Here is a 12815-nt window from a genome sequence, read left to right on the forward strand (position 1 = left end):
CATTTTCACCGCCGAGTGGGACCGAGAGCTGCCTGCTCGCGGCCGCTCCGTGCAACTCCTCTCTCACCGGCTCGGCTTTTATTAGTTTGACTCAAGAATCCCAAGAAATTAGAATACAATGAAGGTCTGTTTAGCCGAAACTAAATCGCCAGAATACAGGAGATGAATTAACGATGGTGGTCTAAACTAATCAGCAGAAGACAGAAAACATCAATAACTAATCATCAGTAACTCGAGCAGGCGGAGAATCACAACTCACAGTTTAACGATACACATCATCGGGATGGGGTGTCTATGTGTGCGTGTGTGCTAAAATAACAAGTAAGTGTCCATGTGTGTGTGTTTAAACATGAATGAGTGTATAAAAACATGATTATAAATACACAAACTGATTAACTATCCTCAGCCCATCTTACAAAGAGAAAGCAACGCACTCAACTGAACACAACAGCCGCAAGTAGGCTGCAAAATGTACGCCAAATGAGACGCGCATTGACTTTGCGACCTTCAACCAGAGCCCATTACAAGCGTGGACGGCGCGCACTGCCCAGTAAACGTACAAACGTGATGTACAAAACTATGCACAACCACCGACACACAGAGAGAAACATTGAGCTATTCGGGAACACACATTCAGTTGGGCGGCAAACTTCACGCACAAGGGCAAAAAATAGAAATGACCATGCACAGCGGCTCTCAACCATACAAATAGACAAGTGTACTCACTCGAGGTCAGGAACGCACACAAACGCATCTCACGCTAGTAGCCGCCGGCTAACAACTGCCACGCGACGGCCAGTTGTCGGGAACCCGTTTGCAGGTATTTCTCGGCACTCCCGCCATTCTGATCGTACAATAAGAACGCAAACCGCGACGTCGTCCGACTGAAGGAACCTTTCTAACGGATGAGCATTTCCACAAAGCTGAAAGTCACTCCGTGCCATTTCAGAAGCAAACGCAGCCGACGACGTCATCTCGGCTCAAGTGTCAACGTTCCAATTTTGTACAAAAGTCATTTTGAAAAAAAGTCGACACTCCTGATTTTTTTTTTCCACTACAAAGAGAAAATCACAACTCCGTTTGGAGTTCTTGACCCGTTCTTCAAAAGGTGGCAGTTGTGCAAAGATTCGGAATGCCGAATTCCACCGCTGGGCAGTCCGTCCCGGGGGGGGACATAGTCCGACCCTGCGGCCAGGCCTATTTCACCGTTTTTCCAGCTGTGCCGATTGCGCAATCGACTTTGATTAATTCATGAAACACTCGACGCCGTCGGCCCGTCTGTCTTCTCTGACGGGTCTTCAAACTCGCGGCGACCCATCCTTTCAGTCCGCTCAGTGAGACGAGTGGTGAGATTTGGAAAAAGAAAAAAAGTTTTTAGCATTTCATTTTTTTTCACCTTTTATGCATATGTGACATTATTTCGTTTTGTTGCGTTTGTCTGGGCGGCACCGCTTCCAACACGCGTGTGCATTTTTTTTTGCCATGCCAAGCTGATGTGGGCAAAATCAGCAGTCGACTTATTCAACTCTCAAGGGAGCGCGTGGATATTTTTCCATCGTTGCAGCCGACTGTCAAACGAAATGCAACAATTGTGACTCGTTGTCACGACAACGGATCCACGTGGTTAAAAAGCCTTGGCTTCTTCTGCAGGACAACATCGGCGTTGTCTGCTTTGGCCGGACATAAACGACGTTATCCGCAAATCGGATGAGGGCGGACGGCGCTGCCGAGTCCATTATTGTCCTCCGGTGCGGCCGAATCAAGTTCAAGTTCAAAGTTCGACGTAACGCCACGATCGGATTGTCCGGGAGCAGAACACCATCGGCAACATTTTTCTTTCTTCACCGGACGCGTAAATTTGTTGCCCGATAAATGATACATTTATTCCGTTGCCTCGCAGTGGCCAAAGCCGCCGATAAAAACGGCTCGAAGCGTTAGTGATGAATCAATGTCAGACGAGAGATAAGAGCCTGACGGTTCCTCTCGTCGCACCGCAACGCACTCCCGTTTGGCTTGTCGGCAGGGATGACGCAACAAAGGTGACGCCTTGATAACATGGCCGTGCGGACGGACGGCGGAAGGCCGTGACGCAACGGATGCAAAATATTCTGCATGCCGGCCTTCCCGAAGACAATTTGTTGATGTCGACCAGACGGATTATTTGTGGCGCTCGTCACTCAGATTCACATCAAAATAAAAAATTAAAAAAACGCGGCAACGTGACGCCAATCATCCTCAAAATAAATTTGCCGCCTCATTAGCGCTAGCTCGCTCGCTGACCGGCGTTTAAAAGGCGCACTTTCCGCCACAATGACACGACAAAGAGAGAAGCTTACAATCGGGCAAAGTTCCTCAAAAAAAAAAAAATGAGACTCAATTGGGTTCATCCAAACTGTTCAGCTTGTCGTCTGGCCTGTAGGTGCGAAAAAAAAAAAAGAGAAAAGACGACCGCAGGAACGCGGAGGCCCAGCGTGTGCGCGATGTGGCGACATTGTTGTCGTCCCAGTTGTGACTCATTATCGGCGGTCGTTTTAATCGTCTTGGTCGTTTTGTCCGGCGGCAAAAAGTCTGAAAACGGAAAGCAGAACATCCCTCCGGTGTGCCGCAGGGAAACGAGCCAATTTCATCAATTGATTTGGATCTCGAGATCCAAGCGAATATCGGCGAGACGGGTCAGCTTCATCCCCGCTCCGCTAGGTGGCGCCGGTCCACTTCAAAACGTCCCATCGCCATCAAGTCACGTTGCAGTGGAGGCACAGCATCCGTTGGTGGCGCTCATGCACCATTCAAACGCTTTGCCAACTCCCACTTCAGCAAAAGCACAACAACAAGGGAGGACAATACATTAGGTACAGTTGTGTTTTTTGGGGGGGTTCGCTCGAATTTTGCACGTTTATAAAAAATAAAAAAAAAAAGTGAAAAAGTGTTTTTATTTATTACAATCGTGTTAGGAGCATTTTTTTCCGAACTTAAAAAAATGATTCCAAAATGAATTTCGGTGTTCTTGTCCCAGTTGGGAAGAGATTGGCTGCGTTTCCATTCATGTGAATCGGGAAAGATGATTTGAATCCAAATCGCTCACGAATGGAAGGGCCTCGGCCACATTTGCACGCGACAAAAATGAGTCGTTTTTGTGTCGTCGCGACCGCATCGGAGGGAATCGTCTATTAATCGTGGCGACAAACGGCGGATCGATGCTTTTTCCGAGCTGAGGATGAGTTTCCCCCTCGATGCGATGACAACGGCAGCGGGAGGAAGTGGAGCGACTTCACGCTGAATTGCCTTCGCGCCTTCACATGATGTTGATAAAGTTCAAGTCAACACATTGCAATTATCAACCTTCCCTCCGTGCGTGCGCGCGTGCGCGTGTCAGCCTGTTGAGAGAGAGGATTGAGGACTCGTGATGGATCAACTCGGGCTGCAAAACAAGACAAAAGTGTCTGTCGGCTAAAAAAAAACTAAAACATTTTTAGCATCGGCAGCGCTAACTTGAAATACCAGCGTGTCTTCTTCCTGCCCTTTTTGTCTTTTTTGTACTCGAGAGGAGCAACGCAACGCAGCACACGCCGAAGGAGATTGCACCGTTGCGCCAACAACAATCACGAGTCTCCTGGAAGAATCACACGCACGAAAAAACCAACAAGACAAGGATTTGCCGATGCTCAAAAATGAGTGAAAGACGGACAGTAGGTTTAAAAAGAAGAATAAAAAAAAAAGGCACACAACTCGGAGAATTCACAAATTGGAAAACTCTGGCTATACGGTGTTTTTTGGGGGGGTTGTTTTATTCAAACAAAATAAAGTTGAAAGCAGAGGTCACGGGAACGAGTGATATTTGATGTTTTACGGCAATGTCAAGAGGAGATTTGCTGAAAAAAAAAAGATTGGCCGCTGAAATGAAAAGCACGAAAAGCAAAAACGAGGCCGACGTATTTTCTTCAAACGGTGATCCGACCAAGCGGCAGTTCGGACAAGGTTGAAACGATGCTCGCAGACTGTTTTGGAACATGTTTGAAATATTGTTGGCCTCAAGAAAAAAATAAATAAATATATATTTTCCGATGATCACCCCAAACTCGATTGTGTCAGCCCGCAAGCGGTCGCCGCTTAGTTGGCAGCATCAACAAAAAATAACGCGGAAGGCCTTGAAATTGGAAGAGCTGCTGCGATTGGCTTCGACTAAAGTGTGACCACACCCACAGTGGCGCGGCCCTCCCTCGCCGATCTGCGATATTACAAACAGCTAAGTCACGTAGCGCTCATGCCATCGCAAAAAGTACAGCCCCAATATCTCCACCAGTGAAAAGTCCGTTTCCATTTCAGGAAGATTTATCTCGCAGGGATCTTCACATTATTCACTCTGAGTACTCGCCGATACCTTTATATTGACTTTTGCTCAAGAAAATGTCGCTGAACACAAAACCAAAAATTGTGACCAAAGATGCAGATGATGATTCGCTGATTGTACTATATTTAAAGCGCTTTGTTACAGCTCCAGCTGTTGTGAAATGCGCTTTCGAAATAAAGTCGGATTGGATAGGATTGAACGTGTCCACCTGCCACAGTATAGCGCCATCTACGGCAGTGGAGGTCTTTGGACTTTTTTATTTCTTTATTTCCTTAAGTATCAGTGACCAAGACATTTCACCCAGTGCGTGTCGTGTCCCGCGTAAGCCTCGCACATTTGTCATTTCCGCCCAAAGAAAGCCAAATCCAAAGCCAAATCCAAATCCAAATCCAAAGCCAAAGCCAAATCCAAATCCAAAGCCAAATCCAAAGCCAAATCCAAAGCCAAATCCAAAGCCAAATCCAAATCCAAAGCCAAATCCAAAGCCAAATCCAAAGCCAAACCCAAATCCAAATCCAAAGCCAAATCCAAAGCCAAACCCAAATCCAAATCCAAAGCCAAACCCAAAGCCAAACCCAAATCCAAATCCAAATCCAAAGCCAAACCCAAATCCAAATCCAAATCCAAAGCCAAATCCAAATCCAAATCCAAATCCAAAGCCAAATCCAAAGCCAAAGCCAAAGCCAAAGCCAAAGCCAAATCCAAAGCCAAATCCAAATCCAAATCCAAAGCCAAATCCAAAGCCAAATCCAAATCCAAAGCCAAACCCAAAGCCAAATCCAAAGCCAAAGCCAAAGCCAAAGCCAAAGCCAAAGCCAAATCCAAATCCAAATCCAAATCCAAAACCAAATCCAAATCCAAATCCAAAGCCAAATCCAAAGCCAAAGCCAAAGCCAAATCCAAATCCAAATCCAAATCCAAAGCCAAATCCAAAGCACGGGAGCCTCCTGAGTCCGCCTCGCCGAGAAAGACGATTTGCTTCGAAGAACAATTGTGCGCCTTCGTCCTTCCTTTTCGCTCCAACGACAAAGATTCGCGGAGGCTTTTTTTTCTCTCTCTTTTTTCTTAATTCGAGCTTTGATTGGATGGTCACAGGCCATAAAGCAGACATAAAACTGCTTCAATCCAGTTGCAGGTCTGCGCTCGCTTTTCTTACATTTTATCGCCTGCAGGAAGCTGCCTAATGCATTCGTGTGCCTCCATGTCTTCCATCCGTGGATTTGGTCTTCTCCTCCAGGGAGGATGCAAAGGAAATGAAGAAAGCGAACGTGACACTTGAAGGGGCGGAAAATGGCGCGGCTAATCCTCTCCGGGTCATCCTGAGGAGGAAGCGTCTTTGGAAAAAGGGAAGCGCAGACACGAGCAAGGTCCTCCATGTCCCGAAAGCTGACAAAAAGAAAAAAAATCAAGTGCAGGCCACTTGAGGAGGTGTCCGATTGTCTTCAGAATGAGAAAAGGAAGACGATCGATTGGCACGAAGACGTCGTGGCCGTTTTACAGCTTCGCAAAAAAAAAGGAACAAATTCTTCACCTCGGGAATTTCCCACCTCAATTACACCCGCCGGCACCAAATATTCGGCACGACTCAATCATGTCCGAGCTTTATGAGGCTTTGCTTTCGTACGTGGCGATTCATGGAGGTCGCATCGCAAAGATTTTCTGAAGACAAACGGAAATGAAAACAGCGCATTTGCTTTTCACGTTTGGCTGTGCGATCCGACGAAAGGCCAGAACGCGAGTCAACGAAACGCAAACACAAAAAAGTGCCACGTTGAAATGAAAAGAAGAGCAACAAAAAAAAATCATCAATGGTGTTTGGCAAAGTTCAGCGTTTTGCGTTTGAAAACGTTCAAAAGGTTTCCCGAGAGAATCGTCATCGGTGTCCGGATGAGCAAAATCGAAAGAATTTCAAATTGTTTTGGTTTTGGATCGCGTTGCAATCAAAAAAGTGACTCAATCCTTCATTTTGCCACGTCGGCGCGCTCTCTCGTCACGTCACGTGACGACGTTGGCCCTCAGCGACTTTCAAACGTCGGCACGTCGCCCAGCGGCGTTTCCCTCCTCCGCGCTGAACAAAACACGTCAAAAAAATAATCAAAGAATAAAAAAAATGGGTAAATATTTCAAAGTTGTTTTTCGCATCAAGAGACACAGCGGCTCAGTGTAAAGCTTAACGCGTGGCTTTTTTTGCCTCCGAAAATAAGCTGACAGCAAACTCCATTTGATGTTAATGCGACGTACGCGTCCAAACTTCTTTGACGCCGACGTACTTTCGCCTTGCAGTCGCACAAATATTTCATCACTCATCAAACTTAAATGGGACTTTTATTTACGAGGGAGCTCGATGCGCCGCGCTCAGCGGCACAGCGCGGAAAAACATCACGCACGCACGCTAACCGCCAAAGTTGGGCAAGTTACGGCAAAAATGGAAACGATTACGGCAAAACGAGGCCGGCCAAAATGAGTCGACGAATCACCGCGACGTCGCAAAGCTATCGACGAGTCCTTTTCGAGATTGATTTATTTGCCGCGTCGCTTCGTCTTGCGCCGTTGCGGTGAACCGGGTCATCCGCGATCTGTACGATGCAATTTTATTTCTCGAGCGGGAGGAAAGCGCTTTCCATTTGCCGCCGTAGAAATGAGCGGGTCGTAAGAACACAAATGGAAACACGGCAACACGTTTACAATTGATGCAAAGAAGAAGAGCCGAACAGCGACAGTCTCACGTTGAGTCCAAAGCGAAAGAATGTGTCTGCAAACGGGTTTTAAAAATGGACAGAAAGGGGGCGGGGCTTGCCTAACATTTAATGGTGAAAAGTCACGATACATATCCATCCATTATCGGTAAACGGCACACGGGAAGGCCGGAGCCGGAATTAAACCCACGACCTCTGCAGCGTGAGGCCATCGTGCTAACCCGTCGGGCCACCTTTGCAATATTTAACATGACAAAAAAGAACTTAATTTGGTGACTTTAGGATTATTTTTTTTTAATTTCCATATCAGCAGCGCCGCCCTTTGAGAGGCATCTTGAATCGAAACTCATTGAAAATGAGAAGGCATCCCTGTCGGCTCGTGTATTTTGTGGGCCTTGGCAGGAGGAAAAGCGATGACGACGATGACGACGATGACAACAACGACGACGACGACAATGACGACGATGACGACGATGACAATGACGACGACGACGTTGACGACAATGACGATGACGACAATGACGACGATGACGACGATGACAACGACGATGACAATGACGACGACGACGACGATGACAATGACGACGATGACGTTGACGACAATGACGATGACGACAATGACGACGATGATGATGACGACGATGACGACGACGACGTTGACGACGATGACGATGATGATGACGACGATGACGACAATGCCGATGACGACGATGACGACGATGACGACGATGACTAAAGAGCCGTGACTGACGGGTGCTTTAGAAAATCCGATTTTCAATTCGCAGCATTGTGGAGGCAGTTTTGCATAATACAGTCATGCAAACGCAAATGAAAAAAAATCGTACTTCTAGTCTCGGCAACTCTGTAAGATGCCGCTCCTGTAAGATGATGCTCCTTTTTTCCGAGAGGTTAAGCAATGGATGCCAGACGGTGAGGGTTGCTATATTTTCTGTCAATATGTGTTGCTGCACCGTTTGTGTTCAAAAATAGCATTCCCTCTGCAATTGCGACGACTGACGCTAACCGTTAGCACGTCTATGGCCTTTTGAGCCCGTTCGGTTGTTTTAAATACGCAAAGTGTCAACGTTTTTCCTTGATGTTGACTTTGACGTTCAAGTTCGAGGAAGCAGCTCGAAGCCTCGTTTTCATCCACCGTTGACGATTTGCCAAAGTGCTGAAGTGAGTTGACGTCGGCACGCGGGACTCCTCGCTCAAGTTTGCGCTCGCAAGTCAAAACCCAAAATAAGCGGGCTGACCCGTATCTCGAGGCGCCGCCGTCGTATCGCTTTGAATATGGACGATGCGCACGAGGCGTCCGCTTTGCTGTTGTTGCATCGAGCGACAGACGGAAGAATGCGCGTGGGATGTCGGCGCGCCGGCTCGCTCTTTCCTCCCACCCTGCGGCGGAAGAATTAGCGCAACGAGGACCTCCGCCGGCTGCCTGCCATTAGAACAGTTTCGGAGGAGCCTCGTTTTGTTTAAGGGAGCACGAGGGACTCTAAAATGATTTCATGTCTCTTGAAGAAGTAGCAGGCGTGCGTGCGTGGGGGTATCCGTGATGTAAGAGTCATTAAGATATGGGCTCACATCTCACAAGGGCTTTGCACGTGGGAGACCATCAGATAAAAGCCGCCGTTGAAAGAGTTTGCTTTTAAAAGAGCGACTTTGATTCATGACAAAGCGCTGAGCCGACGCTCCGCCCCCGTCCGATGGAAGCCAAGCCGGCCACCCGGCGACCTCGCCGTCTTCTTTAATTCCTGCCAGCCACACGGAACTTTGGGCCAGGCTGGAATGCGTCGTTATCTTCATATAAGACGCTTACGTGCAAAGATTTCCTTCAAAGGCGCCGATGAGACGCGCGGCGTCGGCGAGTCGCACCTTTCAAAGTCAAAGAGGAGTTTAGTTTCTGCGGGGGATTTCAATCAAAAGATCAATATCGCGCTTGCTCGTGTTAGCTTAGCAACGAGCTAACGGCTCAAAGAAGGCCAAAAGCGCCACTTTGCTAATTACACCATTTTTTTTTTTCTTCATTGACAGCGTGTGTTACGGGACGTCAGGGTCACATATTGGCTGGCAACTGTTGCTAGGCAACCGCTCAAGACTACAGGAAGCCGCGGCCCCAGCGCCTTTGCTTCTTTCCGGCAATTAGCCGCTCGAGTGTCGCGCGCGCGCCCTCACCACGTTTCGCCGACGGCAGTCACCCAAAAAAGCGCTTCTTCCGCATTTTGCTCAATGACGAAATGAGTCCCCCCGTCGAAACGCCAACATTTCAACAGTTCAACCCAGCACGTGTGCCGTTTTGTTACGTTTGCGCAATCATTCAAGAGAAACGCTGGTCTGTTTTTCGCTCAGCAGATTTGCGTTTTTTGCTTCGCCTCTGGCAGGAGTTTTTGTTTCTCCCTCAATGGCCGCCCCTTCACCGATTTCCTCCTTCCGGCCTGCACGCGTGTCCCGCCACCTGTCCGCACTGTCGCGACCTCGCTTCTATTGCGGTCGCTTCGACCATCCGGGCATCTGCTCGGACGTCGTTCCTCGACGCGACCGCCTCGTCTGTCGCCTCGCCCCGCGAAGGTCGACGTCGATGCTTAAATGCAACGTCGGGCCGCAACAGGGACCAAACGGAATTCGGGCGGCGACACGAAAAGGAGTCAACTCTTCCGAGAGGTGGCCACACGCTTGGCGGGCGCGTCCAATTATTTGGCCCCGCCTCCCTCGTCAAGATGACGGCACCTCAGTCCACCGCCGCAGAATCAGCAGCGAGGACGACGGCCTCCAAATTCCGCTCGCTGACGAACGCTGCTTTGCCGAGCCCCCGGCCGGTCGGCCATTTTCGTATTTTAGTCCGGCCCGCGAATCGGCCCTCGTGCGTGCGATGCGGTCGCGCCATCCGCTGCTGCCCGCTTGAGACTTTTTTAACCGTCAGTTGTCCGCCCCCCCCAAAATGGACAAAATGGGCCCCCGGGACGCACTGCCCATCTTTCATCCTGAGCAACCTCTCAGCACGACGAGCGCATCAATCCAGTGCGGCGGCGGCCTCCAACTTCAGCACTCGGTCAATTATTTGGGGGGGCTGTGAATCGATTGGTCGCCTTGCCCCTCCCCCCTCCGCTTTGTGCCCAGTGGAGGCAAAGTTGCGGTTCGCAGCGCACGCATGCGTGCGTGCTGATCCAAAAGTGGGCTTTTGGAGGCGCCATCTGCCATCTGGCCTCAAAGTGGCGGGAGGGCAAATGTCAGCGGTCGCTCGGGCCGAGCGGTGCCAAGGCCTGACAAATGACGTCAGCAGACGAGCCGATAAACAAGCGGCGCCGCAACTCGGACCCTCGCTTTCGTTCGGCTGCTCGTGACAACGCGAGCTGCGTGCGGATCGAGACGACTGCGCGACTTTTTTTTTTTCTCACTGCCGTGCAATTGGTGACTTACGAGCCGACGCAAGAGTGAATGAAAGCAAAACCCCCCAAAAAAATCATTCGTTGACTGCTCGCTCTTTTGCCCCAAAATAAAAAAAGCAAATCACTCGTGTGGTGTGATCTGTATGGTGATGGTTTGGCCCAGACACCCCCCTTATGTTGCGGTCCGGTCCGTTGGCCTTATCGGGCGGGCGCTACGGGGGTCAGTTAGTTCAGTGAATGTCGAGTTCAAGTGAATGTCAATAAATCCCGCGGTATTGGAACTTTTTTTTCTTGGCTCTCCATCCCGCCGCGTGCACGAGATGCAGCTGCAGCAAAGATTGTTTTGCGCCGGCGCGTTTTGCCGTTTTTTTTTTTTTTTTTTTTTTTTTTTAGCAAGCGCTCGGCATGAGCGCCTTCAACTGGAAGCGACAATTTTGTCTTTGGCTTTGAATTGGGGCGCCGTGAGATGAGCACGCGCACACACACGTCAGCGCAAACATTTGCGTCCGGATGTTCGCAAGTGGCGACGAGTTGGGCGAGGCGCGTGGCTCGCTGCGGCTGAAGGCGGACGGCGGCGATGCTCTCGACTTGTTTTAGCGCCACATCGATTTTCTACCGGCTAAATTCAACAAAGCGATCATTTCCCGCACGTTTGATGTCATTTCGAGAACAAGAATGGCAGCGCTCAACCATTGGAGTCCCAAAGCCAAATTTGCCACTTCTCCCGAGAGTCGGAGGAAGCTCGCTCGTGACGACGACACGAGATTGGGAAGACCGCTCGTCGGCGCCGCTTATCCTCTCCGTTTATTCAGCGTGGCTTCAAGTCCAAAAATTGGCGCCTTTTCAAACGAGGTCAAAGGCAAGCAAATTTACGGAGAGATTGGCTTGCGATTGGCAGTTGTCCACGAGGGGGCGTGGCCTGTTCATTCCTCCAGCCAACAGAAGTTGTGAAACGCCACGTACGCTAGTTTGAGCCATTAATATTCACATCAATGCTAATTTAGATTAGCCCGCCAATGGAATTTTGCATTAGACATTAGCATTGAGCTAGTGGACTAATCAATAAACGGGTTATTTATTTATTTATTATTTTTTTGCTGCATAACTTTTCATTTTAGACTGCTTTATGTGTCACTTTTAAGTAACATTTCAACTGGGAGAGACAAACATTTGGAAGCAAGCGTGCTTAGCCACTAATTAGAGAAATGTCTTTTTGGAATGAAGCGAGCAAATGTCCGCTCAATGGCTCGAATGCGTGAAAGAAATGCCGAAAGAAACTGGATTAGAGGAGGCCATGCGGCGTTCAAAGCAAACGCGGTGACTCGGCATGCAACTTGCGCGCCGTTTTGGCATTTCAAGCATATTGTTCTGGCGTCAAATGACACCTTTTGCCTCCGTCATGGTCCATTTCTGAAGCTTTTTTGACTGGATGCTACGCAAGCGTATTGCTCCGGCACACGACAAAAAAGTTTCGCATTTTGACATGAGAAGTTGCCACCTTGAAAAAAACGAAAGAAAAAACAAAACAATTGCTCCAAGTGGCAAATTTTTTGCTTTTGTTTTTTCTCAACGTGAGCATGGTGCAAACAAAATGGAAGGTGAAGGGTTAAAAGCAAAAAATGAAGCTGTGATGTTTGTTTAAAAAGTCGCCGTAGCAAAAGCGCCAAAAGACAAAAACAAAATACACAAGTTGCAGGCGGTGTGAAAATAAAAAAGCCACTAAGTCGCTTTTGGTTGCGTGTGAGACGCTTTGCTGGCCACCTCTCAAGTGCGTGTGCGTGTGCGTGTGCGTGTGCGTGTGCGGTGGCCTGCCTTGACGTTGGCACACGAAGCACACTGAAGGAGCTTGTTTACAAATTGCATCCCGTTACACAATCTAATCCCAAAAGACTTTGAAAATGTCAACAAACAATTTGGCGGGACGGGACGACACACGATTGTCATTACCGGAAACCAAACGCGTCGTCCGAGCACGCGGACGTGTCCGAACGCTCTCATTTGATGGGAAAGCTCATTTTCATCCCTCCAGAATGCGACAACGAACGCGCCGTGAAGCCAAAACGGCGAGCGATGTTGGCAAAATAGGTCGACGTGATGAGGCGACTTTACATTCAAGTTGCAAAATTCTCCGGCGCGGCGGCGTTTGCTGCCATTTGGCAAGCGCTGGAATATTTCAATGTTCCGATGAAGCCATCGCCCCCGGCCGGGCACGACTGCTCCCACCGAACCGAGTGCTCGACATACACCGACGGCACTACGGACGCGCCCCAGCAAAAAAAAAATTGGGCTCAGTGCCAGCCGTGCGGTGCAAACGTCAGCCCGGGAGGACGCAAAAAAAAAAGCAAGCCGGACCCTGGCAATGAGGATCAGGGCATGTCGATT

This window comes from Idiotropiscis lumnitzeri, unplaced genomic scaffold (assembly GCF_059441095.1).
Source record: "Idiotropiscis lumnitzeri isolate Australia: NSW breed Sydney's pygmy pipehorse unplaced genomic scaffold, RoL_Ilum_1.0 HiC_scaffold_35, whole genome shotgun sequence".
In the NCBI taxonomy this organism is placed as follows: Eukaryota; Metazoa; Chordata; class Actinopteri; order Syngnathiformes; family Syngnathidae; genus Idiotropiscis; species Idiotropiscis lumnitzeri.